Source organism: Gymnogyps californianus, unplaced genomic scaffold, assembly GCF_018139145.2.
Source record: "Gymnogyps californianus isolate 813 unplaced genomic scaffold, ASM1813914v2 HiC_scaffold_99, whole genome shotgun sequence".
Taxonomy (NCBI): Eukaryota; Metazoa; Chordata; class Aves; order Accipitriformes; family Cathartidae; genus Gymnogyps; species Gymnogyps californianus.
The window spans coordinates 104,221-128,425 of NW_026114492.1; the positions used below are offsets into that span (position 1 = coordinate 104,221).

General features: G+C 43.7%; 1 pseudogene; it reads right to left on the bottom strand.

The window, feature by feature from the left end:
- Window positions 1-23,324, bottom strand: part of LOC127029296 (terminal uridylyltransferase 7-like) — a 35,288-nt pseudogene extending 11,964 nt beyond the window's left edge.
- Between the last annotated feature and the right edge of the window lie 881 nt (window positions 23,325-24,205).

The window sequence follows — 24,205 nt, forward strand, 5'->3', positions numbered from 1 at the left end:
CCGCACTGCCCGGCCAACTCCCCCCTGTTTATATACTGGGCATGAGGTTCCATGGTATGGAATACCCCTTTGGCTAGTTCAGGTCAGCTGCCCTGGCCATGCTCCCTCCCAGCTCCTTGCACACCTGCTTGCTGGCAGAGCATGGGAAACTGAAAAGTCCTTGGCTTAAGATAAGCGCTCCTTAGCAACAACTAAACCATCAGCGTGTTATCAACATCATTCTCACACCAAATCCAAAACCCAGCACTGTACCAGCTACTAAGAAGAAAGTTAACTCTGTCCCAGCCGAAACCAGGACACTGACTCAATTCTTTGTTTTATAACCCCAGAAGGGTTATAAAACAGCATTCTGACTCTGATTTTTCTAGAACATTGATGTCTGTACTTATTAAAAAAAACATAGCTTGAGGAACAGTAATGAAATTCGAAGTAGAGACAAATGTAAAAGCATCAGTCAAAAAAACCCTACCCAAAATTAAATTATTAGATTAATATTAAGATGCCTAAATGAGTAATCAGATAGCCAGTATGCAGAAGATAGACTTTTTGTATTTTTCTAGATTCAAACTATTTAGTAGTTTTATTATAGCCCTTATGAATCTAAAAGTATATCTAATAGAGTTGGATGTATGGTGGCAGATAAATTGGTCCCCTTTATAACAGCATTAGCCTGTGGTCATTTCATTATTTTTTGCAATTCTTTTCTTTCCCACAACAATATTCAAAGGGGGGAAAAAAAAAACCACTTACAGTAACACTGGACACAAATTTGATCTAAAATAAATTAAAATTTGGGTGTCAGCGCTGGCAATGGGTCTAGCTCAATTTTCTTGAAGTCTTCTGGACAATCACTCTTTAAGTGACCTTCCCATCTGCACAAGCTACATACTACTGTAGGAGACTGCATGAACAGAAAGCAAGATTAGTTTCTTTAAAAAAATAAATAATCTTTTAATGAATTTGAGCAATATTTTCATAGAACTGATAATAAAACATAAACATATTGCTTATTTTCTGATAGTTTGCTTACCTTGCCCTTAGTAAAAGCTGGTTTACTGAATTCATAAAAGTGTTCTAAACACTGTTCTATTGCTGTGTTCTCTTCAAAAAGGCTTCTTTTCTCAGTAAGATCCTCTTGACTCAAATTGATTCTCAGAGGTCCATCCACATTTTCTTTGATATGTTTGTCTTCATATTTAGTGGGGATGGACAAAACTTTCTCAGACAGTGCATCCTCATCTCCAGATCCAGTGCATGCGTTATCTAGCTCACCTTCAGCTCTTATGATAACACCACATTCTGTCTGATTTAGAAGACTTGGTTCTTCAATTTCATCATTCAAGCTAATCATTTCAGATATCCGATTCTGTACTGATGGTATGAATTTGTTTGGGGATTCATCCAGTTCATCAGTACCTTCAGTGCTCTCCTCAATGCTAATCTTATGATCCATTATATCACTGTACTCTAAGTCAAACTCATCACTCTTTGTAAGTGCAGGGTTTTGAAAACCTTTTAAGTTTGAAGTACTACATGTCTCTATATCGTGCTCATTCACTGTAACAGGGAGATCTCCACTTTCACCATCTTCATCTATTCCCTGATCAGCAGTCATCAAGATATTATTCCATCCTATTTCTTGTTCATGTTCTTCCTCTTCATTTTCCTTCTCTTCATGACTTGGTTTAAAAACCTCATTATCTCCAGAAATAACTTCTTCAATTACACAGTCTGAATCTTCATGGGCAATTCCCAAATGACTTGTATCATCAGGCAGTTCTTCTGTCAAGCTTTCTGAGACAACATACAGTTTGAAAGATCAATTCTATAAGCTCGAGGGATATTTGTACTCTCGATTATGCAATCTACTGCTCTGTTTGTTTTACCATCCAAATTTTGCATCTCAGAATTTTCATGCTTTACAGCATCTTTTCCACAGTCCAACATTTGGGATTTCTCCTCATTGATATTTGGAGGGGTTTTTTTGCTCAATTTTGCAGTTTTTTTGTACAGCAAGGCAAAATACTTATAAGTTACTCTCAGACAATGAAGAATATATTCATATGCTAGCTGGCTGTTCAGAGTTCTTGCCACATTCCTTTTGACTGCATATGGGTAGAGTAGAAAGAAGTGAGCCAGCAGTGTAGGAGTTAACTTTTTTAAAAAAATATATACTTATATCCTTACAAAATTTAAATATACTACCATCAATTACTATGTGTAGGGACATAACATCTACGAATTGTGCTGAAAACAATTTTTAAAAATTTACTTAATTATATCTGATAACACTAATAAAAATACCCAAGAGAACTATTAAATTGATTTTTTCAAAACATATTCTACTCTACTGTTGTGAATCACAGTCCAATATTAAAAAAATAAGTGATTACACATGATGTCAGTAGCCAAGACAATACCCTAGGAAGTTAAAGGTAATAGCTTCTTAAATTTTTATGATAAACATACCTTCCACAGCAATGCACTTTTTAGGCCAGTCCTTTGATTCATGAGACACTGTTTCTTTGAGTCGTATGCTAATAACCAAATCAACCAAATCACGCTCCAAGGCATAGAAACGAAGAAGTTCTACCCAGAGCTGCCCAACAGGTGCTGAACATTGGTGTTCTGAATCAAATACTAAGGGAGCCTGTCAATTACAAAATAAAAGCTTAAATAACGTTTAATGAATATATAGGTATTTAGCTATAAAAATAAATAAAACTGCTAATGTAGAATATGCGCTTGTTAATAATGTCATATAATTTGATTTCATTGTAGTCCATCTGTAATGTAATATTACAAAATTTATAGTTGCCTCCATATTCCAATGCTCATGTCTCAACATGGAAGATTAATACTTTACCCAAATAAGAAAAACTGTAATAAACAAAATTTAAAGAAATGGTATGAGCAAGGATTATAAAAGTTAAAAATGTCAGACTGTAGTAATGGTTAAAGAATAATATCAATGATTAATAACAATGCCTATTAAGTGTTTTTTGTCATAATTAATATATTTCCAAGAAAATATCACAGAATATCTAGATTGAGAGAATGGATATAGCTTATTTATTAGCAAAGCCTAAATTTGAGATATAGTGAGTGCAAAAAAAAAAAATACTGAATATTCATTCAAGTTTACAGAAGAAAAACACATATTCAAGCAAGGCATGAAAAAACAGAAGTTGTATCACTTAGACTTATTCTGCCAGCTCTGAAATGTTTAACCTCCATTAAATAATTGGTTTCTCGTGGCATATATGTGCTTGGTACACAGCAACAGACAATAGATGCTATGAATATTATCTCAATATTGACTTTAGTATATAGTCTTTTAAAATAGTTGGGGTTTTTTTTTGGAAGAAGGAAATAGTTTTCATATACTTAAATCTAACCTTAAAATAAAATGGCTTCAAGTCTGGAAACTATATTTTCTCCTCTGGTTCACAGATTAAAACCCAGGGTCTTATCAAAGAGTTAGTTTGAAGTAGCACCCAGTTTTCTGCTAGGTTCTTAGCACCAAAAGATAATCATAGTAAGCGTCATATCAAACTGTCATGTAATCTCTTAAATTCAGTTTATGGTTTTGCAATACAAAATACAATACAAAAATAGAAGGTGGGTCTTTTTCCAAGAACAGCAATGACTGCTAGACTACTATTGAAATAAATGAAATGGTTCAGACCTTGCCCCTTTTAGAAGTTTCTTTTGGCCAATCATCAATGGGGTTACGCTCCCAAACCACAGTATCATTCTCAGCTTCTTTAAGATGAAAATTAGTTAATTTGTTTAATGAGAATCCTCCAATCTGAAGGTAATAGAAAAAGTAGCATACAGCTTAATATCATGTGAACATTAAATTATTTCCCCCTGTGTTAATAAGCCAAAGAAAAACAGAACAAAGTTTGAAGATAGCTGTACCAGGCCTAGAATACTCCCTGCCCTGCTTCTCTCTCCCTCTACTTCCTTATGTTTATACTAGCACTCAAGAGTTCAGCACTTTTGTAAGGGTATACATATTACATAAAACTTTGTCTTAGCACATTACCAATGCATTAAAATACAGTTTTTAATTATATAATCATATACTACAGAACTTTTGCCTCAGCGCAGAGAGTGGAGAGGCTCTGGGGATGAGTCAATCACAAAGTGAAGAAAGCAGTTAACTGAAACGTCCATGTAATTGGTTATGGAAACAAGAACGTGCACGCTTCATCTAACAGGCAAGTGTAAGAACCCATTTTTAAAAAGGGTAAAAAGGAGGACCCTGGGAACTACCAACCAGTCAGCCTCACCTCCATGCATGGTAAGATCATGGAGCAGATCCTCCTGGGAGACATGTTGAAGCATATGGAACACTGGGAGGTGATTAGAGACAGCCAACATGGCTTCGCCAAGGGCAAATCCTGCCTGACTAATCTAGTGGCCTTCTACAATGGAGTGACTTCATCAGTGGACAAGGGAAGAGCTACAGATGTCATCTATCTTGACTTCTGTAAGGCCTTTGATACGGTCCCCCACAACATTCTTGCCGCTAAGATGGAGAGATATGGGTTTGATGGATGGACAAGGAATTGGCTGGATGGCCGCGTCCAAAGAGTTACAGTCAACAGCTCAGTGTCCAAGTGGAAACCAGTAACGAGTGGTGTCCCTCAAGGGTCCGTACTGGGACCAATACTATTTAATATCTTCATCAATGACAGAGACAGTGGGACTGAGTGCACCCTCAGCAAGTTTGTGGATGACACCAAGCTGAGTGGTGCAGTTGATTCACTGGAGGGAAGGGATGCCCTCCAGAGGGACCTTGACAGGCTTGAGGAGTGGCCCATGTGAACCTCATGAAGTTCAACAAGGCCAAGTGCAAGGTCCTGCACCTGGGTCAGGGCAATCCCCAGTATCAATACAGGCTGGGGGATGAATGGATTGAGAACAGCCCTGCAGAGAAGGACTTGGGGATAGTGGTGGACGAAAAATCAGACATGAGCCAGCAATGTGCACTCGCAGCCCAGAAAGCCAACCGTATCCTGGGCTGCATAAAAAGAAGCACGCTCAGCAGGTCGAGGGAGGTGATTCTGCCCCTCTACTCTGCTCTGGTGAGACCCCACCTGGAGCACTGTGTCCAGCTCTGGGGTCTCTGGTACAAGAAAGACACGGACCTGTTAGAGAAGGTCTAGAGGAGGGCTACAAAAATGATCAGAGGGCTGGAACACCTCTCCTATGAAGAAAGGCTGAGAGAGTTGGGGTTGTTCAGCCTGGAGAAGAGAAGGCTCCAGGGAGACCTGATTGCAGCCTTTCAATAGTTAAATGGGGCTTAAAAGAAAGACGGAGAGAGGCCTGTAGTGACAGGACAAGGGGCAATGGTTTTAAACTGAAAGAGGATAGATGTAGATTGGACATAAGGAAGAAATTTTTTACAATGAGGGTGGTGAAACACTGGCACAGGTTGCCCAGAGAGGTGGTAGATGCCCCATCCCTGGAAACATTCAAGGTCAGGTTGGACAGGCTTTGAGCAATCTGATCTATTTGAAGATGTCCCTGCTCACTGCAGGGGGGTTGGACTAGATGACCTTTAAAAGGTCCCTTCCAACCAAAACCATTCTATGATTCCAAGAACAAAAATGGGCGCCATAAATAGAACAGCTGAATGGTGTCCTGAAGAATTAGATTCTGGATCTGTGTCCATAATAGAACTCCTGATATATAAAGTAGTAAAATGCAATTCAGGCTTTAAATCCAAAAAAACCATCCTCGAAAGCCCTAGTCTGATCCCTCAAGGCAGATATCGCACCAATGTCCTCCCTAACTGTGGTCTATATGTAGTGACAACTAACCTCACCTTTGCCAAGTCAAGCCATGTACCCACAATGGTCCTCAGACTAAGTGTTCCCTTGCTTAAGTTCTCAGTTAACTAGATCCGATAGGTGTACTTTTTGTAAGGCTTTAACAAATTTAAAAGGTCAAGCTCTACACAAGACTATGACCCCTACTTCTTTCATTAAAATTGATAGGGGAATGAAATGGCAGTAGCAGCCATGCTTTATTTCCAAAAAAACCAGTTATAGTTCTCACCCTGAAGGTACTTTTCTTGGAAAAGGAGATTCCTGACTTTTGGTCTCTGTTCTAGGAACTCCTTAGACATTTCGCATTAGTCTTTGAATAAAATACATAAGCAGCATCGGGAACAAAAAGAGCTCAGGGGCTCAAGAGAGCTCCTGTAATCATCCTTCCACTAGGTATCTTTACCTGGCCTGAGGAGTGTTGCATTCTTGCCTACACAGTGGCATAATTTCACCTAGAAGGGTTGATAGTACCCTCAGAGCTGAGTGCTTAGGCTACTCTCTTGGAAAGCATTAAGAGATGGGTCTGAATCCCTTCACACTGAGTAGGGCATAAAAGACATTTCCTACTTACTAGGCACATGCTTTGACCATTAGGCTTATACATAAGAAGCTGAGTACCATCACTACTATTTCTAAACAATGAGCCCATCTTCTTCACTAGAAATGAAGAATTAGATGTCAAAGTCCAAGACACTGTTTTGGGAGGTAGCTACATGAATTCAGAGTTTTCAAGAGCTTGGAAGAAAGGCTGAAGAAATGAGGAAGTAGGTGGTGTTATGAATCGCATTCTTCAATGCCCAGCTCTCCCTATTCACTAAAGTTCAACAGAAGCACTTAATCCAATGATTATGATTGTGAATTGAATCCTTAGAGCCAAGCATACAAAGGTTAGGTGCAGCCTGTCTGTATTCACATTCTTTCTGAATTTGAGCAGAAGTGACTGGCTTATGGTTTGTGCTCAGTAGAGCAAGAAGCTGACACATTACAACACCACAAGTGAAGAAAACGATCATCCTCTCATTCATAATATTCAGTGTATTAACACACATACCCATGATCCCAAATAAACAGGTAGAAATGGCTCTTTCCTCTGTTGCAGAAAGAAAATAACCATTAACGCAAATACATAAGGTGACAAGCCTCCTTCTTCAGGATGATCAACACAACTGTAAAAATAAATTGTGCAGTCATTAAAGTTTCAAGTGACAAAAAGATATTCTTATAATTTCTATTCATAAGTGTGTCACACTAAACTCAGACATCTTTGACCTCCTCTTATGAGATGGACTTGGTTCTGAAGACCTTCATATTTACTGGAGTCATATTACTACTATAATCTTTTCAGTGTGAGTCCCACTATACAAATATACTGCAGAATCATAGTGTGCAGAATGGCAAAACAGAGAGCATACTGTACATTTGCAAAAAAATGATACATAGATATAACAGAAGTTCAAACTCATGTTTTTCTTATGTCGTACTTTAATTGCATGCACACAAAGTTTTGGAACAAGTTATTTTAATTTACAAGAAAATGTTTTTATCTACATATAGAAACAAACAGTTTTTTCTTTCAATTTTTTCATGATGGATTAAGTTTATGGTAAACCGGTTGTCCTGGTTTCAGCTGGGATAGAGTTAATTTTCTTCCTAGTAGCTGGTACAGTGCTGTGTTTTGGATTTAGTGTGAGAATGATGTTGATAACACACTGATGTTTTAGTTGTTGCTAAGGAGCGCTTATCTTAAGCCAAGGACTTTTCAGTTTCCCATGCTCTGCCAGCAAGCAGGTGTGCAAGAAGCTGGGAGGGAGCATGGCCAGGGCAGCTGACCCCAACTAGCCAAAGGGGTATTCCATACCATGGAACCTCATGCCCAGTATATAAACAGGGGGGAGTTGGCCGGGAGGGGCAGATCGCTGCTCTGGCATCGGTCAGCGGGTGGTGAGCAATTGCATTGTGCTTCATTTGTCTTTTCTTGGGTTTTATTTCTCTTTTTTTTGTTATATTCCTTTTCATTACTATTATATTTTTATTATTATTAGTTAGTATTATATTTTATTTTACTTTAGATATTAAACTGCTCTTAACTCAACCCACGAGTTTTACTTTTTTTTTTTCCCTGATCCTCCTCCCCACCCCACTGGGAGGGGGGAGGGGGGAGCAGCTGCATAGTGCTTACTTGCTGGCTGGGGTTAAACCATGACACTGGTGATTCCATCTTATATACATTCTTCTGACTTGCTTGGTAATGTAGAACAGGACACTTACAGTCTGTGTCATTGGCTGAAGCTGAAAATTCCACTTTTGAAATTTTACACAACACTATAATGTACAAATGCTAATTATAACATTTATAAAATTTACAATTTACAGATATTTTAAATATCCCTTTTCCAACTATTTCCCTAAAAAGAGTTTCAACAGCTATTTTCTAAACCATACATACAGTCTCACTAGCATAACATTAATGTTCACAGATGAGGGAATACAAAGAACTCTTACCTTTGCCCAGTACCTGAAGGCAAACACTAAAGGTTCTAGTTTTCCAAGTGTAGCCAAATGGTATGTTGTCAGACAAGCATTCTCATTCCCTGCACTTTACAAATAAGGCCACTAAAAAACGAAAAGAAACAAAGTAAAAGATCTTGGAGGTGGTGTAAGAAAAGTGATAGGTCAGATGACATCTCACAAAACATTATAGCTGGAGGCTGTAAAGAAAGATTTAACAGCCTCTCAAAGACACCAAATACACTTAAAATTTAAGTGCTTGTTTCTAATTACTAATTCTAATGACATTATTTCACTGAACTAAATCTTACAGTATTAATTTCCTTCATGAATCAAGAACATCTTCCCATACTACACCATCATAAAACAGTTTCTATGCGGTTTCTAGAGCACAAGAAAAATTTTCAAACAGTGAAAGATCAAGGTAGCAGCAAATACTGGTAAAATTTCTGCATCAGTAGCCATTTATAGAACATTTCATGAACCTTAAGTGATATCAATTAAATGGGCAAAATAAAATGCCTTTCTCCCATTCTCAACATATTACTGAAGCTAAGCAAGCTGCTCTTGCCCTTAAAGAAATTCTTAATTTAATATGGTATCGATATTATCTAGAAGAAAGAAAGGAAATTTCTGATTAAGCAATCATCCCAAGCGGAGTGGTAAGGGTACATGCTGGAAGCCATAACTGTTTAGAGGATTGGGAAATAGGTAGTTGAGGACAGAACAAACTTTACCCTCTTATTCTAGGCTAGAAATGACTTGCCCATGAGTGTTACTTTGCTTTTCAAGATCCATGGAACTGTAATAATTTAGTACAGAAATATAATTTTTCAGATATTGGTATATGTAATTGTCGTGGTTTAACCCCAGCCAGCAACTAAGCACCACGCAGCCATTTCCCCCTCCCCCCTCCCAGTGGGGTGAGGAGGAGGAAAGGGGAAAAAAAGTAAAACTCATGGGTTGAGATAAGAACAGTTTAATAACTAAAGTAAAATATAATACTAACAGTAGTAATAATGAAATATAATAATAATAATAGTAATGAAAAGGAACATAACAAAAAAAGGGGGGGGGGAAGAAAAAAAAACCAGTGATGCACAATGCAATTGCTCACCACCTGCTGACCGATGCCCAGTTAGTTCCCGAACCGCGATCCGCCCCTCCCGGTCAACTCCCCCCTGTTTATATACTGGGCATGATGTTCCACGGTATGGAATAGCCCTTTGGCTAGTTGGGGTCAGCTGCCCTGGCCATGCTCCCTCCCAGCTTCTTGCACACCTGCTTGCTGGCAGAGCATGGGAAACTGAAAAGTCCTTGGCTTAAGATAAGTGCTCCTTAGCAACAACTAAACCATCAGAGTGTTATCAACATCATTCTCACACTAAATCCAAAACACAGCACTGTACCAGCTACTAAAAAGAAAGTTAACTCTGTCCCAGCCGAAACCAGGACAATATCCACCCCTTATTCTATACCATTTACATCATGCTCAGATCCCACACTTTCTGATACATTTCCAATTAATCACCATCACTTTTCCTGTCTTCTAATATATACACACAGATATCATTCCCGTGGTCTATGGGCCATCTCTATCCAATGTCTGTTGAGTTCATTCAGTCCATGACTTTGAGCTCCATCTATCGTAACAGTCTGTCTGGGCAGGAGGGATGGTGTGAAGTCCGCTCAGTCGGCAGAACAGGATTGGGCTTTGGTGCGATGTGGCAGGCAGGTGACATTGGGCGCAGCAGGAGGATGGTGTGTGGTGTCGGATTGTTGCATGCTGAAGTCAGTCCTGGTTCCATCACTACTGCACTTCACTCAGTTTTGTCAAAGTTCATTCTTCATTAATCTAAGGGATTCTTACTGTAATACCATTAATATAGCACATAACAGTTATAATAATGATGACATACAATGGCAGGATTATATAGCAATTAATAGCATACAATTTAATCTATTGGCTGTTCTCACCTAAAATCAAATCCCCTTGAGGCACACATCGGACTTCCCCATCCTTCTGCATCACCCACCAAGTGCACCCAGGTCCTTGAGCAAAAGCAATCCCACGAATGGGTTTGCCTTTGCCTGAGGCAGGAGTAACCCAGACTGTCTTCCCTAGCATATTTTTTATGTGCACTACAGGGACTTTATCCCCTTCTACAGTATGTAAAAGTTCTGATTGGGCAGGGCCAGCCCGATTGGCAGATCCTCTAGTGTTGACTAACCAGGTGGCCTTTGCTAGATGTGTATCCCAATGGTTGAAGGTCCCACCACCCATTGCTCTCAATGTGGTCTTTAACAACCCATTGTATCGCTCGATTTTCCCGGAGGCTGGTGCATGGCAGGGGATGTGATACACCCACTCAGTGCCGTGCTCTTTGGCCCAGGTGTCTATGAGGTTGTTCCGGAAATGAGTCCCCTTGTCTGACTCAATTCTTTCTGGGGTGCCATGTCGCCATAAGACTTGCTTCTCAAGGCCCAGGATAGTGTTCCGGGCGGTGGCATGGGGCACGGGATATGTTTCCAGCCAGCCGGTGGTTGCTTCCACCATTGGAAGCCCATGGCGCTTGCCTTGGCGGGTTTGTGGGAGTGTGATATAGTCAATCTGCCAGGCCTCCCCATATTTCTATTTCAGCCATCGTCCCCCATACCAAAGAGGCATTAACCGCTTGGCTTGCTTAATTGCAGCGCATGTTTCACATTCATGGATGACCTGTGCGATAGTGTCCATGGTCAGGTCCACCCCTCGATCATGAGCCCATCTATATGTTGCATCTCTTCCCTGGTGGCCTGAGGTGTCATGGGCCCACCGAGCCATGAATAATTCACCCTTATGCTGCCAATCCAGATCCACCTGAGCCCCTTCAATCCTAGCAGCCTTGTCTGCCTGTTGATTGTTTTGATGTTCCTCAGTGGCCCGGCTCTTAGGTACATGAGCATCTACATGACGTACTTTCACAACCAGATTCTCTAGCCGGGCAGCAATATCTTGCCACAATGCAGCAGCCCAGATGGGTTTACCTCTGCGTTGCCAGTTACTCTGCTTCCATTGCTGCAACCACCCCCACAGGGCATTTGCCACCATCCATGAGTCAGTATAGAGATAAAGTATTGGCCATTTTTCTCGTTCAGCAATGTCTAAAGCCAGCTGGACGGCTTTCACCTCTGCAAACTGACTCGATTCACCTTCTCCTTCTGCAGTTTCTGCAACTTCTCGTATAGGACTCCATACGGCCGCCTTCCACCTCCGATGCTTTCCCACAATGCGACAGGACCCATCAGTGAACAGGGCATATTGCCTCTCATTTTCTGGCAGTTTATTATACAGTGGGGCCTCTTCAGCACGCATCACCTCCTCCTCTGGCGATATTCCAAAATCTTTGCCTTCTGGCCAGTCCGTGATCACTTCCAGAATACCTGGGCGCCTGGGGTTTCCTATTCGACTTTGTTGTGTGATCAGTGCAACCCACTTACTCCATGTAGCATCAGTTGCATGATGTGTAGAAGGGACCTTCCCTTTGAACACCCAGCCCAGCACCGGCAGTCGGGGTGCTAAGAGGAGCTGTGTTTCAGTACCAACCACTTCTGAGGCAGCTCGAACTCCTTCATATGCTGCTAATATCTCCTTTTCAGTTGGAGTATAGCGGGCCTCAGATCCTCGATATCCCCGACTCCAAAACCCTAGGGGTCGACCTCGGGTCTCCCCGGGTGCTTTCTGCCAGAGACTCCAGGTAGGGCCATTCTCCCCGGCTGCGGTGTAGAGCACATTTTTCACATCTGGTCCTCCCTGGACTGGCCCAAGGGCTACTGCATGAACTATCTATCTCCCGTTTAATCTGTTCAAAGGCTTGTTGTTGCTCAGGGCCCCATTTGAAATCATTCTTCTTCTGGGTCACTTGATAGAGAGGGCTTACAATCAGACTGTAATTTGGAATATGCATTCTCCAAAAACCCACAACACCTAAGAAAGCTTGCGTTTCCTGTTTACTAGTCAGTGGAGACATAGCTGCTATTTTGTTGATCACATCCATTGGGATATGACGATGTCCATCTTGCCATTTTATTCCTAAAAACTGAATCTCCTGTGCGGGTCCCTTCACCTTACTCTGTTTTATGCCAAAACCAGCTTTCAGAAGGATTTGGATTGTTTTCTCCCCTTTCTCAAAAACAACTTCTGCTGCTGTGTTGCCCCATACGATGATGTCATCAATGTCTTGCAGGTGTTCTGGATCTTCACCTTTTTCCAGTGCATTCTGGATCAGGCCATGGCAAATGGTGGGGCTGTGTTTCCACCCCTGGGGCGGTCGATTCCAGGTGTACTGGACGCCCCTCCAAGCGAAAGCAAACTGTGGCCGGCACTCTGCTGCCAAAGGGATTGACAAAAATGCATTAGCGATATCCCTTGTGGCGTACCACTTGGCTGCCTTTGACTCCAGTTCATATTGAAGTTCTAGCATGTCTGGCACAGCAGCACTCAGCGGTGGCGTGACTTCATTCAGGCCACGATAGTCTACTGTTAGTCTCCGCTCTCCATTAGACTTTCGCACTGGCCATATGGGGCTGTTAAAGGGTGAGCGAGTCCTGCTGATCACCCCTTGGCTCTCCAGTCGACGAATCAGCGTATGGATGGGAATCAGGGAGTCTCGGTTGGTGCGATATTGCCGCCGGTGCACTGTTGTGGTAGCGATCGGTACCTGTTGTTCTTCGACCCTCAGCAACCCCACAACCGAAGGGTCCTCCGAGAGACCAGGTAAGGTGGACAACTGTTCAATTGCCTCTGTCTCCAAGGCAGCTATACCAAAGGCCCACCGATACCCCTTTGGGTCCTTGAAATACCCTCTCCTGAGATAATCTATGCCAAGGATGCATGGGGCCTCTGGGCCAGTCACAATGGGGTGTTTCTGCCACTCATTCCCAGTTAGGCTCACTTCAGCCTCCAATACAGTGAGCTGCTGGGATCCCCCTGTCACCCCAGAGATACAGATGGGTTCTGCCCCTTTATAGCTTGATGGCATTAAAGTACACTGTGCACCGGTGTCCACTAGAGCCTTATACTCCTGTGGGTGTGATGTGCCAGGCCATCGGATCCACACAGTCCAGTAAACCCGGTTGTCCCTTTCCTCCGCCTGGCTGGAGGCAGGGCCCCTCTAGTCCTGGTCATAGGTTTCTCCACTCACTTTTTGTAAGAATGGATTAGAATTCCTTCTCATAGAATCAGGAGTAAGATCAGCCCTTCCACTCTGTCGGCCACACCGCTCACAGTGCTCACTGGAGGCTGAAGCAGCAATTTTCCTGGAAGAGCCCTGTTACGACCCGGACCGGACAGACCAGAGGGCCGTAGAGGTTCTGGGATTCCCCGGGCTAAATTAAGGTGAAACGACACCAAACGATCACTTTGAACGCTTTATTCGAACAATCCAAACTGCGGAAGGCATAACGGTGGGCAGCGTGGGTTGCAGCAAAACGTTCACAAGAAGAGAGAAAAGAGAGGAATAAGGAAAAAAAAAGAAAAGAAAGAGGGGGGGGGAAGAAAAGAGATAGTCACCACCCTTGGATCCCGCGATGTCGGCGACGAGCGTGGCAATCTTCCCGCGATGTCGGCGACGAGCGTGGCAATCCTCCGGTGATGGGCGCGCACCAAAGTGGAGAAGGGTTCCCTTTTTTATACAGTCTCTAGTCCCTGCCTCCATGTCGGCTGGTCCGGTGCTGGCAGTTGCTAGGTGGTTGTAATCTGCTTCCTGGGGGTTGCTGGGATGAAGGCCGAAGTCCTGGCTACTCCTACCCCCACATGTCTTTAGATACTTAACATCTGCAAGCGGGCCTCCACATTCTTTAGATAACCAAAGAATGTCTCAACACTTGCAAGCGATTTACTTATCTTCCCGACACTGTTTGAAACTCAGGGTTTTACTTATCTACAATGTTTGAGACATTGACAGCTTCCAGTCCTTCACAAGCCCACATGTGTCATTGTTTTTCCTCACAATTCATGTACCCGTGCATCTAGAACCGAGGTAGGTTTTCCATCCCACTTCTTCATGTCCTCTCCGTGGTCAAGCAGGTAAAACCACAGGGTACCCCGTGGTGTGTACCTTCTCTCTCCTCTCTCTTGCCCAGAGGAATACCTACTCCTAAAAGCTGAGATATTGGTCCGTGCAGGTGGGAGGCAGAACTTATCCTCAAATCGCTGGAACTCTTGGGACCATTTCTCGGCTAGTATGTCTGGCAGTCTCTCCACAGCCGCGACGAGGGAGGAGGTGAGACTTTCTTCGTATTGCCGAAGTCGGCGAGCCAATTCATCCACTGTTGGTCCCTCCTCGCCTTTCCAGTCCATTACTGCCAATGCATTGGCATACGATGATGGTGCACTTCATACAAACTTCTGCCACATGGGTCGTGTGCATTGGACTTCGTCTGGATCTCTGGGTAACTGCCCATCATCTGGGTCATAATAAATCATCTCCCACAAAGCTAATTCCCTCAGGTACTGGATACCTCTCTCCATGGTGGTCCACTTGCCTGGATGACATACAACATCTTCCTTGAAGGGATACCTTTCCTCACACCTGACAGAAGTCGCCTCCAGAGGCTGAGGGCTTGTGTCTTTTTTCCAATTGCCTTGTCAGTGCCCCCTTCCCTAGAAAGGGATCCCAGCTGCTTGGCTTCCTTACCCTCTAATTCCAAGCTACTGGCCCCATTATCCCAGCATCGGAGCAGCCAGGTGATAATGTGCTCGCCTGGATGACGGCTGAAGTCTTTTCGCGTATCTCGCAGCTCACTCGGGGATAGGGATCGGGTGATTACCTCTGGTTCTGCCTCTTCCTCCTGTTCTCGTGATGACCCTGGTTCACCTTCACCCTTCGCTAAGCGAACTGATTTTTTTGTATATTTCTTCTTCTGTATAGGGGCGATTGATATTGGCACCGGTTGATTCTCTAGTTCAGCTGCATCATCCATCGCCAAGGTTTGAGTTGCCACAGTGCCTGTTGCTGGGGTTTGAGTAGCCACAGTGCTTGTCGCTGGGGTTTGAGTAGCTGCAGTAGCTGTCACCAGAGTTTGAGTAGCCACAGTGCTTGTCGCTGGGGTTTGAGTAGCCACAGTGCCTGTCGCCAGAGTTGGAGTAGCTGCAGTCGTGGGAGCTGATCTCTGGGTGGTATTTTGAAATAGTTGTTTAACCCTAGACAAGACCTGAACCACATTCAGGAACAGGCTGATTCCTAGCAATAGGACCATGCTGAGTTCAACATCCCAAGGAGATTCAAAATTTACAAACTCCTCCAATGCTATTGTAATTAACCTGGCGGAGAAAGGGAAGACGTGGGAAGATGTCTCCCCAAGAGGTCGGCTCCCCGAGGAGAAAAGGTAGAAAGTGCAATTATTAATATTCTCTAGGAGGTGGCACCCGAAGTACGGAGAGGTCTCCTCCATAGATTGGCTCCCAGAGGAGAAAAGGTAAAAGGTACAATTATTAATAGTCTCCCAGAGGTGGCTCCCGAAGTACAGAGGTGACAACAATGCCGAGTACAAACACCCGATTAGTTTCACGGCCTGCACTTCTATCATATCATAAGCCAGCGTTACAAACAACACCACCATGATAACTCTAGCCCGGTTCCCACAGGTGATAAACAGCACAACAGGGAGCATATACTGCAAGTAGGGCATTACATAACGCAACTTCAAGAACCGTGACACCAACTTTGAGAGCAAAAGAGTCCACATTATAACCAGTGACTATCAAACCAATACAATGAATACTTATAACAAGTTTGTGTTAACACAGTCTGATCAGATCTGTTGTTATCTCAACCCTTTGAGCCCCACGTTGGGCGCCAAAAAAGGCTGTCGTGGTTTAACCCCAGCCAGCAGCTAAGCACCACGTAGCCGTTTCCCCCTCCCCCCTCCCAGTGGGGTGAGGAGGAGGAAAGCAAAGAAAAAAAAAAGTAAAACTCGTGGGTTGAGATAAGAACAGTTTAATAACTAAAGTAAAATATAATACTAACAATAGTAATAATGAAATATAATAATAATAGTAATGAAAAGGAATATAACAAAAAAAGGAGGGGGGGGTGGGGGGGAAGAAAAAAGCCCAGTGATGCACAATGCAATTGCTCACCACCCGCTGACCGATGCTCAGTTAGTTCCCGAGCCGCGATCTGCCCCTCCCGGCCAGCTCCCCCCTGTTTATGTACTGGGCATGAGGTTCCATGGTATGGAATACCCCTTTGGCTAGGTCGGGTCAGCTGCCCCGGCTCTGCTCCCTCCCAGCTTCTTGCACACCTGCTTGCTGGCAGAGCATGGGAAACTGAAAAGTCCTTGGCTTAAGATAAGCGCTCCTTAGCAACAACTGAAACATCAGAGTGTTATCAACATCATTCTCACACTAAATCCAAAACCCAGCACTGTACCAGCTACTAAGAAGAGAGTTAACTCTGTCCCAGCCAAAACCAGGACAGTAATTTACATTGTGTGTTCTAATAGCATATAACAAAGTGACAACTGAGACCTTTGCTTTTCTCTGCACACCACCACTGGTATTCTAGCATGGAAATCTGCATCAACTTCAATAAAAGATCCTAGGGGAGGGGAAAGAAAAAGCCACGTTAAGCATGGTAGTGATAAAATAAATGTTGAACTGGAAGTTTATGCAACTAGAGGAGTACAGCTAGATTCTGCATCTCAATTTCTTAATTATCTCAAAATTAATCATTTAATTAACTCAGCCAAGAATGCAGTACTTCAGATCTGACCGATCAATCCTGTCACTCTTATAAAGCAATTTTTAAAAATGTGATGGGAAGAATGTGATCTATACTCTGTTAGGCAGTGTTTAAAAAATACTTAAGAAAAAACCCAAACTTTTCCAAACTCATATAGACAGTAGGTTTAATACAATTAAGCAGATATATTTTTTTCAAGTGTTGGTTTTTACTGTAGACAGATTAAACTCTAAAACAACTTCAGTATTTCAGGCATACAGACAGACCAATGACATTTGTAAAACAACACTAGAGTGAAAGATAAAAAAAAAAGCAGAGCATTACATCTGAATAGTACTGAACAGAAATAAAGTATCTAAGTTTATTTTCCCTGGTAATCTAGAAATGCTTAATGTATTAGAGCAGGCTTACTGACATGATATAATGCCTTCTTTCTATACTTCATTTTTTTATTTTTTCCTCTCATGCTTTATATAGGCTTCCAAATTCAATTCAGCTTCATTTTTATCTTAACACTAAAAAAGTTCAAATGCCACTGCATTCCTTTTTCCAAATGAAGTGTATTGTGATCCATACTGGACTTACTATTTGATGTTTCACTGGGCCAGATCCAGATGGCACTGTGACACAATTTTAGACACCCAACTAAAAAACGTTGAAACCAAGCTTTTCTTGGTGCCACTTAGCCACTGAGAGACCCGACCTCTTTGAAAAGATCTTGGGTTTGCCACTAGGGTTCCTCAAATGCATAACACTGCCCCTGTATCTCCTTATCGCTCTCTACAACTACCTGAAAGGAGGTTGTAGGGAGGTGGGTGTCAGTCTCTTCTCCCAAGTAACAAGCGATAGGACAAGAGGAAAAGGCCTCAAGTTGCACCACAGGAGGTTTAGACTGGATATTAGGAAAAATTTCTTCACCAAAAGAGTTGTCAAGCATTGGAACAGGCTGCCCAGGGAAGTGGTTGAGTCACCATCTGTATAGATGTGGTGCTTAGGGACATGGTTTAGTGGTGGACTTGACAGTGCTAGGTTAACGGTTGGACCCGATGATCTTAAGGGTCCTTTCCAACTGAAACGATTCTATGATTCTATGACTCTGTCCTGGTTTTGGCTGGGACAGAGTTAATTTTCTTCCTAGTAGCTGGTACACTGCTGTGTTTTGGATTTAGTGTGAGAATGATGTTGATAACACACTGATGGTTTAGTTGTTGCTAAGTAGCGCTTATCTTAAGCCAAGGACTTTCCAGTTTCCCATGCTCTGCCAGCAAGCAGGTGGGCAAGAAGCTGGGAGGGAGCATGGCCGGGGCAGCTGACCTGAACTAGCCAAAGGGGTATTCCATACCATGGAACGTCATGCCCAGTATATAAACAGGGGGGAGCTGGCCGGGAGGGGCGGATCGCTGCTCCGGCATCGGTCAGCGGGTGGTGAGCAATTGCATTGTGCATCACTAGTTATTTTTCTTCCCCCCCCTTCTTTTTTTTTGCTATATTCCTTTTCATTACAATTATTATATTTCATTATTATTATTGTTGTTAGTGTTATATTTTACTTTAGTAAACAGACAGACAGACTAATAGGAAAAAACTCTGCACAAGATGTTAAAGAAACCGTTGCTTGCTTTTAAAAAACATTAGGGATCCTAAGTTCTTTTGGGATCTGGGCCTTCATTTCTCCACTCTGGTTTAGCAATAAACCCCATTCTCAAAGACTGTACTGGTCATTTTGACCAGACAAGAAGATGCACATACATCTTGTGTGGGGATGTGGGGACGACAAAAAAAAGGCAGAAAACCTTGTTCAGTAAATATATACGTGCTTAATATATATGTTTAGAACTATATTTCAATAGCAGGGGAAGTAGACTGTAAAGCAAAGCAAAGCAAAAAAACCAGGTAAAAAATTACTTTTTGAAATTCACATTTAAAAGGACAGAGCATCTTCCCCCCCTTTTTTTTTTATATTACTTTTATTTTGCCTGCATATGCTGTTTGGTTTGAGTACAATTTTTAAGATCTTAAACTTTACTTGTCTTTACTAGTACACAGAGTTGCATTCATTACCTGAAAATACATGTGTCTGCATGCAATCATTTGTGCATGGCATCAGTGCACTAACAGGCACGTGCACATGTTAGTGATCCTGACCAGAAGATATCAAGGAGTTAGTGATCCATGTAACAGTTAACCTGAGTAGGCCCAAGCCTGTGCTGTGCTGCACGTACAGCTTGGCCTTCAGGCCTGTGTTGTGCTGCACAAATCCCTTGGCCACAGTATAAACTTAGCCTGTTGATTGTAAGAGAGGAGCCTGCAGGCAGCTCCCACTCGATACTAGCAATTACACCACCTGTGTGGCCTTGCCTTCATCTAGAAGTGCAGCAAGAAGTTCTCATGTGAACATCCTTTTTGTTTGACAGTAGAAATGATAAAAAGAGTTGTTTTCTTGTAAGAAAACCCTATAATAGCTCGAATGACCAAAATGGGGTAACCCTTCCACGGGTGGGATCTGCATGGTGTGCTGCACTCTCGTCAGAAACCTGTTCGATGCTGTAACAGCGTCTGAAGGGACATAAGATTATCTATACTGTTCTCTCCTCCTTTATAGCGTTAGCCCTAATAAATAGCATTTTAAATGATACCTTACAGAGTCTGAATGCCTTCCTTACTGGGATCATAACGAAATAGCACCGCCTGGTGCAAAACAACATAATTATAAGAAAAGAGACCACAATGTAAAAAAAGTCCCTAAGTTTTTGCTCACAAGTTAGAAGAGCCTGGGCTACTTTCTATACTATATAATAAGGTTTAATAGAGCAGTCTGGGGAAAGAAGGGCAGCACAGTCTACTTCAATTTTAATTGCATCTTTGCTTATAACGTAGAAGAAAACACCCCACTAGAAATTTCTCATGGCAACAGAAATAATGGGACTTCAGTAGTGTGAGGGACTGAAAGAGTTAATGTCTGTCAATGTCTCAAACATTGTAGCAACCAAGGTACAGTCTGCATAACAAAGAGGGAGGGCCATTGTCGTGGTTTAACCCCAGCCGGCAGCTAAGCACCACGCAGCGGCTCGCTCACTGCCCCCCCACCCCTGGGATGGGGGAGAGAATCAGGAAAAAAAACTCGTGAGTTGAGATAAAGACAGTTTAATAGGACAGAAAGGAATGAAAAACAATGATAATGATAATAATAATAATATGACAATAGCAATACTAAAAGAATTAAACTATACAAAGCAAGTGGTGCACAAGGCAATTGCTCACCACTCGTTGACCGATGCCCAGTTAGTTCCCGAGCAGCGATCCCCCTCCCAGTTAACTCCCCCAGTTTATATACTGGGCATGATGTCATATGGTATGGAATAGCTCTTTGGCCAGTTTGGGTCAGCTGTCCTGGCTGTGTCCCCTCCCAGCTTCTTGTGCCCCTCCAGCCTTCTTGCTGGCTGGGCAGGAGAAGCTGAAAAATCCTTGACTTAGTATAAACACTACTTAGCAACAACTAAAAACATCAGTGTGTTATCAACATTATTTTCCTACTAAATCCAAAACACAGCACTATACCAGCTACTAGGAAGAAAATTAACTCTGTCCTAGCCGAAACCAGGACAGCCATTAACAAGAAGTTGGCTGGCGTGGACACAGGGGGCGTGCCGGAGGGTGTGCAGCCCTGTGTTCTGGCAGAACCAGCCTGGGAACCCACCACATATGGCCAGAGGCCACACAAAGCTTATCTGAGGAGGGGGCTTGTAGCTCCTTGGAAAGTCCCTAAGACCACCACCCCAATAAGCCGCACATGCTCAGTAGGTGAAGAACCATCTGGAATACCACCATATATGTTGAGAACTGTCTGGAATGAACCCATATAAGTCTTCAGGAGGCGTGACTGTGGACGGAGATGTAGACTATAAAAGACACAACTGCAAAGAGCCAGATTATGCGCGCGCCCATCACTGGAGGATTGCCGCGCTCGTCGCCGACGCCGCGGGATCCAAGGGTGGTGACTATCTCTTTTCTTTCCCCCTCTTTCTTTTTTTTTCCTTCTTCCTCTCTTTTCTCTCTTCTTGTGAACGTTTTGCTGCAACCCACGCTGCCCACCGTTACGCCTTCCACAGTTTGGATTGTTCAAATAAAGCATTCAAAGTGATCGTTTGGTGTCGTTTCACCTTAATTTAGCCCGGGGGGATCCCAGAACCTCTACGACCCTCTGGGCTGTCCGGTCCGGGTCGTAACAAATGTGGCGTAGTCGGCAGGATCCCCTCATTGGTGCTAAAGCAATCATTGGGACAGGCTTTTACCAAAGCCCCTCTCTGAGAGGAGTCGTACACCAGGGGAGACAGTCCTCTGAGGACTAGTACGGGATCTGGTCCCTATAATTGTATACTCATGATGGCCTCCCTGGGAGGACCGATTGTAGATTGCACCCCTCTCCTGGAGAGGTTAGAGGGCTATAGCGCCCGACCTTCTCCCTCTGGTATGACTTGGGCCCACAATAATTGGCACGATCCACAAGCGGTAGCCGACAGAATTTCCACCTTGGCTAACGAACGAAAACTGAAACAAGGGAAGGGGAAGGCAGTAGTTTGTGCGGTTTTAGGAGCAGCTCTGGTGGCAGCACAATGGAATAAACACATGGCCCAACATGTAGAAGGGGAGACAATAAAATCCCTTCAAGATCTGGTGGGGGCTCTGCAGGAGCAATTAGGAAATGAGACAAGACATCTCTCTGATCAGCTTACTGCTGAGCGGGTGACTAATCAACAGATACACACCGCTTTGACGGAAGCTTTGGAGCGGGAGCGAATATTGCAGGAACAATTAATGAAATCCGCTCCCCAATTGGTGTAGAAAATCGGATGCCGATTCTGACGAGGGAAAAAATCCAAAATCGTTGTACCCCTGTAAAGACTTGGACCACTAAGAGAAATATTTCCCTCGGGGGAGGGAGCTGTAATGCGACCTTTGATTAAACCGAGACTGTGGATGGTGGTCAAGGAGGGCCCAACAAGTTACCACTCGTATCATTCCCTATTCTCCCACTGATTTGGGTGAAATTCAGGAGAAATATTCCCGGGGCCCCCGAGAAACTGAAACTGAGTATGTGTGGAGAGTGTCTCTTACCGGGGTGACCGTATCTTGCTGAGTGAGGACGAGGCGAGAGGATATTGGGTCCGGGAGTTTTTCTAACCACAAATGACAATAGAGAACCCTGGTCCCTGACCCAAAGAGTGGCATACTGGGCGGGTGGATTGGATCCCATGGAAAGGGGAGACCCCTTCTCGATTGAAACGTCTACGGCGGGGCACATTTTAGAGAGTGTACAGAAAACTGCGTGTCTCCAGTTGATGCATGACCGGTTATTGGTTCCGCAACAGCCCTCTCCCATGCAATATGTGGCAGACCCCGACAGGTTGCATCCCCTTATAAGAGGATTACCTGATGCTTTGAAATTATATGCGGTGCAACTACAAGATCGGTTGAGGGCGCCCCGACCCCGGAGGAGGGGAGGTCCCCCGGAGACGACATGGGGAGAGGTGGCACAAGAATTGATTAATTACGGGAGACGGATGGGATTTACCGGCCAGGGAGAGACAAAATCCAAGGCGGACCTTAGGAGGGTGGAAGGCAATGGGGGAATAAAAGCTGCACCCCCGAGGCCGACGCGGCCCCCTGATAGTAAAAGATATGCGTTATGGACAGAAGGCATCTCAAAGGGGATTCCCAGGGAGGTGATGGATGGGTTACCCACCCCCAATCTGGAAAGTTTGGTGAAAGGCTGGGACAAAATAAAGGAAACCCCATCTCCCTCGAACCCCAAGGATTTTGTCCTCCCATCCCGGGAACCTGAAACAATAATCCCGTCCGCCCCCCCAGGAGACTGCATTGATCGATCTGAGCGTCCCGGAGTCGGGAAACCCCCTCCGCCGTCCCCAATCGGTGAGGCGGGGGATGGCCGGTGGATCTATTTAAGGAGGCTCACAGAAAACGCCAAAGGGGACTTGTTAATTACCTTTCCCCTGGGTCCCTTTAAAACTCCAGTCACCTTTTTAGTAGATACCGGAGCCCAGATGTCGGCTCTCCGGGAGGATGTGGCTAACCACTACGGGATAGTGGCGGATAAAAAGCGAATTTGGGTTACTGATGTGTTTGGAAATTCCAGACCCCAACCGACTGCTCGAGTAAAATGCTGGTTGCCTGGGGACGAATCCCCGATAGAGGTTTTGATGATATTGGGGAGGTTGCCGACGAACATCGCGGGACTTAGGGTTTCAGTTGTTCAGCGGGTCATTCTTTGCATTCTTTGCCTGATCCTGTTAGGCCCGTTGCTGTTCTTTATTAGGGAAAAGATGGTGTGGGGAAAGTTTATATTCTTACTTTGTGAATGTATAATCTTGTCTCAATCAACGGGGAATCTGAATAACCGACCCAACCTGGCATGGGAATTGATTACTGGTTTTGTCTGAATCTGGAATCGAACAGACCAAGGGTTTTGCGTGGACTTCCCTACGTCCGCATCAGAGGGTCTCAAATTTGCCGTTATTTGGTTAAATCTCTCACGAGTGTTAAATTCAAAATTAGAAATGTTAAACCAAAAGTGTATTCAGAATACTCTCTGGAAAGGACAATGTTTGTGGGAAGCTGACTACATACCCTCTCCAGCAGCCTATAGGTTTCCAGTTAACACGACCTGGAGGGATATGTGGAAGGCTACATGCTGGAAGCAACAGCTCTGTATGGGAACTACGAGCGCTGCCCTTGCAGCCCGAGAGGGTTGGACAGCATGTCCCCAGGAAGTGCACCTCCTTTGCATGTCTGTACTGAATTCGAAGTGGTGTCCCCGGGAGGAGGAGATCCCTTGTAATCTGGTACGTTGGTGGGACCCTCCCCCTCACGGTGAACCCCTACAACATGAATATAATGTTCCGTTGTCGTGGTTTAACCCCAGCCGGCAGCTAAGCACCACACAGCCGCTCGCTCACTGCCCCCCACCCCTGGGATGGGGGAGAGAATCAGGAAAAAAAAAAACCTCGTGAGTTGAGATAAAGACAGTTTAATAGGACAGAAAGGAATGAAAAACAATGATAATGATAATAATAATATGACAATAGTAATACTAAAAGAATTAAACTATAC